Below are 12,318 nucleotides of genomic sequence, written 5' to 3' on the forward strand. Positions count from 1 at the left end.
TCCAACACACTGATTACTTTCCTCAACCTGTTAATGTTTGAGGCTAAACCACTTTAAAGAAAGAAAGTGGAAAGTGTGGTGTAAGAGCGGATTGAAGCTGCAGCAGTTTCGGCTCCCTGCACAAAGCATTTTGTAACAACCTTAAACTGCTCCAAGTCTTTGATTTGTTGCTCCTCACTCGCTCACACTGGCAAAAAAAAAAAAAAAAAAAAACCTGCTTGAGGTTTGCGAAGTAACAAATGCCCTTCAGTAGCATCACACAACGCAAAGCAAAATTTACAGCTGGCAAGAAAAGCGTGGGAGGTCGATGGAGGTGTGCAGCCAGAGGCAAACAGACAGATAGACTTGCCCTTCAGGTGGTGCAAATTGAGTTGTACGTGTCAAAGAGTTCCTTTTGTCTGACTGCCATGTTACATAAAATAGGCGAACAATGTCCACAAAACAGGGAATGGATTCCACAAAGATTTGCAAGTATGCCTGAGAATTGAGTGATATCAAGAGAGAAAACTGAGGCTCCTGCTCTGCTTCCATGCACTGTACTCAAGGTACAGTGCATGCCATTTGGTCACCAGGGGCTATAACTTCCATGGAAACATTGCCTATTGTGGCAAAAGATAACAACTTTCATGATCCCACTCTACCAAAACATCATCAAGATATGTGATTTGTTTTCATTGTTTTGTGTGAGAGACCCTTTACGGCAGTAATTACGTATTGTGAATTTCAGTCTCCACAGAAATACAACTTTGCAAGGGTTAAAACAGAAAGATTGTGACGTCTAGACCGGCCTTACAAGCAAACTGGCTGAGTCAAGAATTACAGTTTTCATCTCTATTTTCTTGATGCACTTCATAGCTTGGCATTAAAGATCCACTATCAGTTGCCATCTTGGAAGAGGAGACAGCCACATAACTTGACTGACACAACCTATGTTTGTATATAACACTTTGAAACACAGAGTACAGGATAGCATAAAATGAAAACAAAGCCGAACGTACAGTACAGCAAATAACCAGTGCAAAGAGAAAAGCAAACACATAGTCATCAGAAAACAAAGACACACAAACATTTACTTTATAATAAAGGTTAAAATGTTCTGTTTACTTAGTTTCCTCTGCTCACCTGTAGCTGTTTGCAGTTTGATACCTGTTTTTTTTATTGAAGGCATTTTTTCATATATAATAACAAAAGAGAGAAGACAGACAGAAAAACGAACACAAGCAAACAGTAACCCTACCACCCCCCACCCACATCGCTGGTATGGTAAAAATAAATAATCAAATAACTCCTTCAAATAAGGTATGAGGTCTCGAGTGTTGATAAAACGTATATCACAAACATTAGGTAGACAGAATAATACGGGAGGGGGCAGGTTTTATACTGACTCACTAGTTAAGTGGATATAAAGATGGCAGTACAGCCAGTAAAGAATCCTATATTTTTCTGCTTCTGTTCTCCAGATTGTCCACTTTGTCTTTGAGAGATTGGACCTCTTTCTCCAGTTTCACGATGTGTCGTTTATGTTGTCCTCATCACTGATATGAGTCCCTCAATTTCCTTGACATGGCCAGCTAGTGTCGAAAGCGCTGTTTGAATTTGTGAGGACTGGATAGAAGTTGTTTTGGTGTCTAATTGTCTTGATATTTCTTCCTTACTTTCCTGAATGGCCGACATAACTGCGTCACGAGTGAGGTATTCTCCTTTAGGGGAGCCGGTGCCATTTTGGTTGCCTGCGCAGGTCTGGTTGTTCGTTTAGGCGGCGGTGGAGTATCTTTAATACCCCTGAAGTTGTACTGTGCCATGCAAGGAAAGCAATTACTTCAGAGCTGTTAATAATGTGGTTTTCGAGAAATATATCGGAAAATAAAGGCGACCTTCCTTGTCTGTTTGACGTCATCACCATCACTCATACAGTCAACAACAAAAGCAGGAAGGCCAGAGTCCCTCAGAGTGCAACAGTGGACACTCTGTTTGCTTAATTTTAAAGTGTCTTTGCTTTTGTGTGCTTACAGCTAATCTCAGCCAACAGACCTCTAATAAGAACTTGTGTGCAAAATGTACTGACCGGTGACTCAGCTGAGAGTGTGTCCGAGGCCAGATCCTGAATGCTCCTGTCACTCAATGCTGTGGCCTTGGACAGGAAACTGAACCCTCATGAACACGGTAACCCGTACTCCTGTACCTGAGAAGAGGGAAAGGAGTATTTGCACTGGTGTGTGTGTGTGTGTGTGTGTGTGTGGGCACATTTGTGTGTTATCTGTGGTATGATCCGACTGCTTGTGCTATCAAAAAAAGAATAATACTGGCTGATCATCTTTAACACAAGGGCCACCGTATTGTCTTTGTCACAGTTTAATTAACATTTTGATGAAGTTTACCTAACCTGTGAACATTTTCAAGGGCACACAGACCAGGGAGCAGTGGAAATATTATTCACTGTTACTTTCTTTTATAACTATCAGTTTGATTAATTTTCTAATCTCAGTTGTTCTCATAAGGAGAGAAATGTTTCCTTGTTTTGTGACCTTCCTCGTGATCTTCCCAAATCACCCCACTGCTTTGTTTTTTATGTGTTTTTCTCTGTTTTTTCCAACGGCTCTACCGTTACGGGACTGTGATCATCAAGATGAAAATTTAGCTCAGTGAGTCAGAGGGGAGACATTTCGCCTCTGCGCTGGCAAACTTCATTATACTTTGCAGCACTTGAGAAAATTATTTCTCCATAAATCACATCTCTTCTTTTGTAATCAGCATCTAATTAAAAAATGAACTTAAGGTGATATTGCGAATGTCTTTGAATCTCAACGTCTTAACAGTGAATTTTCACCTGCTGTAATCCTCTATGAAAAGCCCAAAATATAAATATATATCCAAATAAAAATAAGTGGTTGCTGTAATCCACAGGCAAGAGGAAAGAAAAGAGCATTTTAAAGATTCAAAACCGTATCAAACACGAGACTTTTATAGAGTCAAAGAAATGTGGGTACACTATTTATTTTGCAGCCAATGCAAAAGCCCGAATACTCCAGAGCTCAACTCAGATTCTGACCGAGCCTTTCTTCTAGAAACTTATTACAGCTAGATGAGAAGGTCAAGCCGGTGACCACTGTTCTAGACTGCGTTTCAACATTTGTGAAGTGAATCCACTGGGCATTTTTAGGACATTTTCCTGCCTTGACAGTAGCAAAACCACAAAACCAGATATTTCTGAGAAGACTTTGAGACATTTACAGCCGTGTATTTACATAATCTTTGCCTAACTGAGTGGATTTGCCAACATTTATTCTGTGTTATACACTTTCCACTTGAAGCGAACACAGGATTGTTTAACCTTTTTATGGTTATGTTTCAAGCAGTTCTTGGCAAAGGTTAGGGAAAGGCTATGGTCTGTTTCAATACAACATACATTTAGCAATCTTTCCCTAACCGTAACCAAAGTGCATTTGCCTAAACTTAATCACAGCCTGGTCTGAAAGCGAACCCCTCGACTCTGGTGTGATACTTCTGCACTTTGTAAGTCCAACATCTAACCCTAAACCTCCCTGCGACTCCAGCACAGTATAAATGTAGTTTTTCCTTCAGTCAAAGAAACATTGTCTCTGAACATAATCCAGGCAGAAATTACACGTCCTTCAAAATGTATTTCCTGTTGCGAATTAGGTGGATACAAGCATCATTTCTAGATAACAGGGCTGCAACTCTTGAACCTTTTAATGTTAGGTTGGAAAAAGTTCAATCAATGCAATCCTGATTTTAGCCAATCATTCAGCTGGCATGCTGTTACACCTACAGAGATAATGGCCTTGATTCAACAATTCAGCCATGATATGCAAATGCAGATGGCAAAAAATGAACCCCAAGTTGAAAATACTACAAATGATCCTACCTTCCCTCTGTTCCTCTCTACGCATGGTGTGACTGTACACAATCTGTACTTGTCAGGTTTTTCGCCGCTCATTTTTAGGGCACTTTGGTTCTCCCATTTTCTCTGTGTTTCTTTGCCACACTCCCAATCTCCTCTCTGTCAGGCCCAAATGGCTCTGTCTGCCTGCATTGCTCCTTTCAATTTCCTTCCCTTATTCATCCCTTCATCCTGCTGCTGTCTCTCTCCCAGCTGGCTCTTGGCCTCCACCCAGGTGGGCTCTTTGCCCTGGAGGATCACGATGGCCTGCATCACTTTGTGCACCGGTGCTGGGGGAAGCCGTGGGACTTGATCTTTGTCATGCTCATTTTATTCAGAGACTCCATAGCAAATGAGAAAGGACAGAAAATAGGCGAATGGCGAATAGGCGAATCGACAGGGTGTACTTCTTGGTCAGTCACATTATAATTTATGGACTCTTTCTGGTAAAAGGAGCACCAGACACTTGCATTAACAAATCCTACTGGCCATTCTTTACACCTTGGCTTGTTTGACCTCCAATGAGGACGTCCACTTGTCAGTAACCAGGAAATCCTTTTAGCCATTGGTGATTGTATCTGGAAGACTTATCTTTCTGAATGCTGAGAGGATTCCCCTTAAAACTCACAGATTTGCCTCACCCTTGCAAACATTCTGTCAAAGAAAAATAATTTCATAACTTTGCCTTCATCCAGAGTTGGCCACAAGGAATACGAACAGAAATCTTTTTAGAGCTTCTCAGCTTGAGCAACTATTCTCCCTTTAACTGATGAGGCACGATTGCTGAAGGATGGACATCTCTGTTCTCTGTTGTACTAACAATGGTTTACCAATCTTAGGCCTGACTACAAATACCACCGAGCAACTCTACAGCCAGGCTAGTTTATGTTAGCATGCAATCATTTACTCATCAGCACCAATCACAAAGAGGCTTATGGGAATGTCATCAGCTTTGCAACTATTCGTCATAAGCCAAACCAAAATGTTGTATAAGTTCAAATTTTGACCCGATAAAGGTGCTAGATGAAAAGTTAAAGGTGCAATATGTAAGAATTTAAGTTTACAACATTCAAAGATGCCTTGAATGTTGAACGTTGAACTAAAATTACCAACAGATTGTGAAGAAATAACAGCTTTGATGTTATGTCAAAGACATCTTTGTACTTTGTTGCAGAGATATATGTACTTAAGTTAGCATGCTAACCAGCTAGCCTCGGCCCGTCGCTCAATATCACGCTGAAATCCAAGTCCGGACGGGTAGCTGCATGGCTAACTGAGCGAACTATCTACTGTATAAGGGAAGCTACAGTTAGCAGCAATTGGCATTTACTCTGGTAAAATGCTGCTCGTCATTTGTTTGGTGTCTGAATTGGACAAATCTTACCTATTGCACCTTTAAGAGAGGACCAAAGTTATTGCAATTTACTCTGTGGGAAATATAGCCTAAATGTCAACATACATCATCTATCCAGTTAAGGCTTTTCACTCACAACCACAAATGTCCCCCTCACTGCAGTGCTAGAGGAGAAGTCAGAGAATCAGTGGAGTCATTAGCATGCATCATCCCAGAGCCAACAATATTTTGTGCTAATCCATCTAGTAGATGTTGAGATATTTCACTGGATAAGTGCAAACCACAACGGAGATCACCATGGTTATTATCATCCTCTGGCAACCATGGATATCAAAATGATAAATTTGATGGCAATCCATCCAGCAGTTGCTGAGATATTTCAGCCCGTAACAAAATGGTGAAACGACAGACCAACATTGTTAGCGTGGCTAAAAATCATCCAGACATTGGCGTTTACACACAGACAACATATTTTTGAAGTTCACGCCAGTGATCAATTTCTCTTATCAGTAGCACATTTGGTTCTTCTTCCTAACAAATGCAATGCTATAGCTTTGTCACATTGTGTAAAAAGCATAGTCTTGTGTCTGAAAGTACTTCTTTTGCCACAAAGGTCAAAGGACAAAGTGAATGTTCAACAGTGTGTTTGAAAAAAGGGTAGGACAGCTAACACGCACTATATCCATGGCTTACCTTCTGCTGCTGTCAGCCTCTATGTTCTGCTGCACGCTGACAGACAGATACTCGTCACATATTATCTGGGACTCGGCCACCTGCTTCTTGGCCTCCTCCAGCGCTACAGACATGGACTCCACCTTCTCCCATGTGTCACTGAGCTTGAAAAGGCCGTCACACAGCTTGCTCGACTGTTCCCCGCATTCACTGTGTTTCTCTGCCAACATCCTGCATGGACGCTCTCCTCTCTTTCCCTCTCATGCACGCACACACACACAATCAGATGAGCGACGTAGCGATTGAACAGAGACAGGTGTTTAGTGAATTGAAAAGAGCCATTTATCCACAGAGGACGATTAGTTGAAGTCAGACAGGTGGCGACTGTAAAGTGACTGAGGAAACAAGAGGGAAGTCAAACTGCAAAAGGCCAGAGAGGAGAGACTTTAAGAAGAGATTTTCCTGCAACTTTTCTCCATTATTTCTCCTTTAGAACTTGACAAAAAGGTCAACCCATTATCTGCAAACAATGAATAACATCCACACTAGAATTGACCAGGCTAGTTAAGTTCAGTTATATTCCAGTCTGATATATCTAGCACCCGAAGTACATCGCAGGACAAAATACGATTGAGGACATGGGACTGAAAAGACCCAGGGTGCTTTACCGAATGGCTTGGATGGCTAATTTGATCATAAACTCTTTCTATGTCACTCCAGAGATTTGCAGGGTGTTTTCAGAAAGTGGAGTGACTTCGAATGCTCTTAGAAATGATCAAACAAATGCATACAACCAATTATAGAAGAGTAAGAGCATCTTTAAGGATACAATAGGTTTAGATTTCTGTCTCAACACGATGTTCACATGTTGATATGTCTGCTTAAAGAGTTACGCTTGCTGTAATCATTCCTGTCTATATTGGCCATGTAGTGATCCCTTCCTACAATACAAATGGAGGAGAAGCAGAGAAGAGCTTCTTTAAAGTAAAGAAATGGAAATTAAATTAAACAAATAACATTGATGATGAAATTTACACCAGCCTACACAATTGTTTAATCTTTTGTTAATACTCTCCTAAAAAAGTATGAACGAACAATTTGCCATTTAACAGGGGGTTATGTGAGGGACTATTTCTTTTACAGGCCTGCCTGGAGACTGCCTGAAGGAGTCTGGCACATTACACCTCTTAACCCCCCCTTAACCTCCCTTTGCAACGTAGTTCAATCCAGCTGGGGACCTTTGTTGCATATGATACTCTCTGCCTCTCTCTCTCTCCGATTCCTGTCTGTATCATCAGTGCAGAAACTATCCAAAAGTAAACTATAAAGAATCCTTAAAAAAAGCACACAACTGATGAGTTTCTGTATTTTCCCAACACAGTGACGTCTTGCGGAGTCTGCTAAATACCTGTGGAGTCTGCGTGCAATATTATTGGTCAATGCACAGTATACACACTAGCCTCCCTCATTAAATATGAGGATGACATGCTTCAGTTATTTTCCCTGAAGGTTAATGTCATAGTTCATACAAGTGTAATCACTTCTGATGGAAGCGGAGGCCTCGACTTCAGGCGAGGCAGCCTGTCTTCCTTATAATATACTGCGGGAAACCCTGTCACTAGTTCACATTTAAATAAGCTTTGTCACCTCAAAATATTTTCATCATACTTTCCAGCACCATGGACAGGGCTCTTCAATGCTGTTGTGTAGAAATGCTTTCAAAGATGAACAGATGTTCAGGCCCAGGAAACTGCCTTGCTACAGTAGCAACTTCTAAGTGATGTAAATCAGCCGGTCACTTTGCTACAAAAAGCAAACGGAAAGTCTTAAAACAGATTGTAAAAAATACACAGCTCATTCTTTGTCAATGACCATGTTTGTGTAAATGTACTCTTTGAAAAGAGCAAAATAACTTTTGCCAAACCGTAATTAAAACAATAAAAATAGAGGGCTCCTGCTGTCTGGTTACATGACAGCCAAAGCTAAATCAAGCATTGTGGAAAAGGGCTAGAAAATCCTCATTTGAAATGAGGTCTAGTCCAGAGGCTTGCAAATGCAATTAAAGTCAGGTCATGTTTAATGGGCACAAAAATGAAAGCCTCCTGATGTGGAAAGCTGAAAAAAGCTCTCTGTTCCTGTTCAGCCATTTTCAGGTTACTGCCTTCATCCCAGACAGCAACCCTCCCCACACACACACACACACACACACACACACACACACACACACACACAGACACACTGTCTCTTCTCCATTCAAAGGCTGCTGCACTCACAGGTTGACTAGCCTCGAGGCTCTGATGGGCCAGATGCATTTCACAGGGCTCTTAAAGGCCTCATCGTGTCAGAGGAAAGATGAAGAAGCTCCAGTCATACTGAGGTAGGGAACACCAAAAAAAGCGGCCACTAAAACCTTAGGACACCAGCAGGACCACTCACAGAACCAGTCTGGTGCAGTTTACTTACCAAATGGGGATTACATACAACAGTCCACCCTGCATTTAGTTAGATGTCACAGATGAGTAAGAACATTGGTCTAGCCTTAAGTAGCATGAACCATTTCAAAAGCACCGTCCAAAATATGGTAAAGTGGAGTATGCTTGAGACCTACAGTGAGAGTCAGTGAGTTGAGCTGGTTAATTGGTAGCAGGGCTCCCTGAGCTCTGGCAATGTGATATGGATCCTGCTAGCAGCTCATGGTCAGAGGGCCAGGACGCCTCGTCACCCAGAGAATGGTGATTAGCTCTGGGTAATGGTGCCTGCCAGCCCAATTAGCAGCATTATGTGTGACCACTACGCTGTGCCGCTAATTACAACCAGGCCGCGAGTGTGAGTGAGTGAATCAGAGAAAGACAAGAGGGAAAGAGGTGTTCTGTGAGAAAGAGTGTGTGTGCGGATACGTGCATATGCGTGCGAGTGTGACACCGGGAAGAATGAAGAGTGAAAAGTGTGAGTGTTACGTCCGTGTGCTTGCGCGGGCGGTTGACCCCTCTCTCTGCCACAGCATCCACCCTGTCATTTCCAATTACAGCGAGCCTCAGGTCTTTGCTACAGCATCACCCGGCTTACTAGACCTCATTTGCTCGACACTGAGCATCAATCAGCCATTAACACACTGATTCATGGTGAGACACGACCCACTGTCCTCAATGTAATATTAAGGAGCTGCTGAGAGGGACTGTAGGGTATAATTACATGTATCTGAGGGATGTTAGGCCACAACTGTATTTCAATTGTATGTTTTTTTTGTAGGGCATTATTATCACAGTGGAGCAATGAACAAAATGGACATAGGAGTAAAATCACTAACATGAAGGAACAGCACTCTGCCTACAGAAACGCTGCAAATGGCAAAATGGAATAAAAATATATAATGCAGCTTCGAATGAACCAAAAACTATCGCTTTGTTTTGTTTCAGTGCCTGTTGAATTTAACCAAATTCTACAGAAGATACTGTTTTACATGGTCGCTTTCCCCCCTCAATAAATTAAATGATAAAAGATACAGACAAAAAATTGTCCATTGCTTAGATTAAACATGAATAAAACTCAAGTTTGTTAAAGCTGCTGTAAGTGATATATATTTTTTTATTAAAGTAAGTGTTAAACAGCTTTTAACGTTTAATACATTCCCGCATCAATCAATGTTACAGAGTGTTTGGTCTGTAACCCATTTTCTCCTCGCCCTGCTCATGCAGTAAAAGAAGAGAAACATTCTGGTATCCCTGCCTATTTTATCCAATCAGGACAGAGAACTCCATAAAGAGGCGGTCCTGTCTGCCCGTGACGGCTCAGAGAACAAGACCCTCCCGTTTGCTGCTATGTCTGGATATCACCGCTCTGTGTTCCTGTGGTGACATAGAAGGGAAGGAGGGGTTTGCTCACTGCAAAACAGACTGGAAGTTAGCTAAAACGATGATCCAACAGAAGCATTAAAATTTAAAAATATTTTTTTAATAGATTAATTACCAGAACTGTTGTGCTGCCTTTAAATGGGGCTGTGTTTACTGTGTTCATGAGACGGGCCCATGTGAATGCTCCCTTCTTGTAGTATTCACGGTAATTCTCTGGAAGCTCCAGGTTCTTGAGTTGTGACATTTTTGCTGACGAAAGTTAATATATGGGAATTTTGGTTGTAGTTGATTTTCTCTTTGTAATGTCACAATGTGTCTGAGAAAATTGCTTATATTCCCATTGGCCTCACATTTTTCCTCTATCATTCTGCCTTTGCCTTTCCTGCATTACATGACCCGCCAGCTACAACACTAAGTTGTTAGCCTGGGTGGCTTCCAGACACTGATGCCTAGCAGCAGTGTTCACACAACTTAACCACTTGAAAGCCAAGTGTATTGTGAACGCAACTACAAGCTCACAATTTCCATTTGAAGGCAATGATACTTTTCACTTTCATTTTCCTTTCCTGGTGTCACATTTTTTAATTTCCATAAAAAATACACACTAACTTTTGAACATGCACTAATTTGAATGTACAGCTAGAAATGGAACTTTTAAATATAACATACATACATATGAAATATATAAATATATATACATAATTACAGTAACTGTTATCCAGTGTCTGCCGTGTCAGAGTTTTACTCTTAACAACTAGAGTCAACCTCACAGCCACCACGTCAATGTGACGTGAGGTGGCAGACATCATTCAACCTCCATACAACCAGACAGAAAAACCTGGTGAGAGGTGTGTGCTTTTGTGTTCTGTTTTTTTTTTTTTTTTACCCAGCAGACTCTTATATACCAAAGCAGACTTGTTAACCTGTAAGCAGACTTTTTTTCTAACCAGATGATAAAAGTGCTCCACAATGTATGAGAAATATACAATACCTGCATGTAATCCCTTGTTGTTAAGGCAACAATTCACACACAGCTCCTGGAGAGAGGCTGAAGAGTGCCATTAAGTGCTGAGGCTCTTCAGCTTAGAAGCACTGCAGTGTGATTCATACTGCGCTTCTTTTCAGAAACCTGCGTGTCGACGGCTTGGACGTTGGTGTATGTGCACAGTGAGTACCTAGCCAAACACATTAGCAGATGAAATTTTCTGCTCTAATTATGGTTGTACAAGCAGGGCTATTCATCTGTGTTAATGTACTCATTGAGGACTGCAGGTCAGGACAGTGTGAAACAAGAGAGAACAGTGTTCTCAAAGAGACGAGAAGCCTGGAGAGAAAAGTGGAGGCAGGAAAATGTGTTCCAGACAGTCTTGTTTTGCTTTTTCTTTCGAGCCTTCATTAATCATAAAAAGCGATAATGGGAAATGATGGAAATGTCGTCAATATTGACATTTTCTTTCATATATTTCATTTTATAGATGCTGTTGGATGGAACTGGGGGAGGAATTGATGAAGCTCGGTGGCTTCTGCTTATTTATGCATGATTAGCATTTATATTTTAGCCAATATAACTGCAGCATTACATTTAGACTATATCAAACTTTGTACAAAAGACTTCATAATGACCTCGCAACATCACATCTTCACATCACCATATGGTCAGCAAAACAAAATCGCGGTAAGGAAAGAGCATAGTCGGCTACTTTAGTCACCATTACTACAATAGCAGCACGGAGTTGTCACTCAAAGAAACCACATTTTTGAAGTTCTGTTGGTTGACAGCTGCCTTCCAACTAAATTTTGCCTAGAAAGGCTGTCTGTATCTCGTCAAAATGTTCCTGCCACAGCAGATCAACGGGCCTGCAGACAAATGACTACAGGGCACTACAAAAATATATATTAAAGAAAACCATTTGGAAAGCTTGTAATGAGTAAAAAAAGAGACTGTGAGACATGGGGTGTAACTGGATAGGAAAGAAATACACAAAACACATAATTAACCTCACCCACCTGAGGGGGATACAGAGTTGTTGCAGCCCTTAGCACTTCCTGTGGCTGTGTCTGGGACTGGTGTTTCTCTGCGTGAGGACTCTCCTCAGGACCAGCTGCCCCTTATGTGCACAGCACATCAATCGATATTGGTCAGCCAAAACTTTCTTCAAAACTCACAGTGAATTTTCACACATCGACGTGGATGCGGTGATTGTTAATCTTTTTTTTTTTTCCTTGAAAATTAATTTTAGGAGGTTATGGGGTGCGTAATTGGGGGGTATGAGGTGTGCACTGGCGACAGGCCCGGTACCAGCTGATTAAGGACACAGTGTGCTGCAAGACACAATATCAGAAACTACCTGAAGGGCTCTCCCACCGGGCTCAGACAGATAACTATGTGCACGCTGTCCCAGACTCACTCCATCAGGTAGCTGAGGGAGGAGTCAGTAGTCTTCACCACATCATCTTTCCTGACAGAATCCAGAGCATTGCATACCTAACAACAGAAACATGTCATAGAAATCAGTGTTAATACACTTTGTGAATGATCT

Source organism: Pagrus pagrus, assembly GCF_965226575.1.
Source record: "Pagrus pagrus genome assembly, chromosome: 22".
Lineage (NCBI taxonomy): Eukaryota > Metazoa > Chordata > Actinopteri > Spariformes > Sparidae > Pagrus > Pagrus pagrus.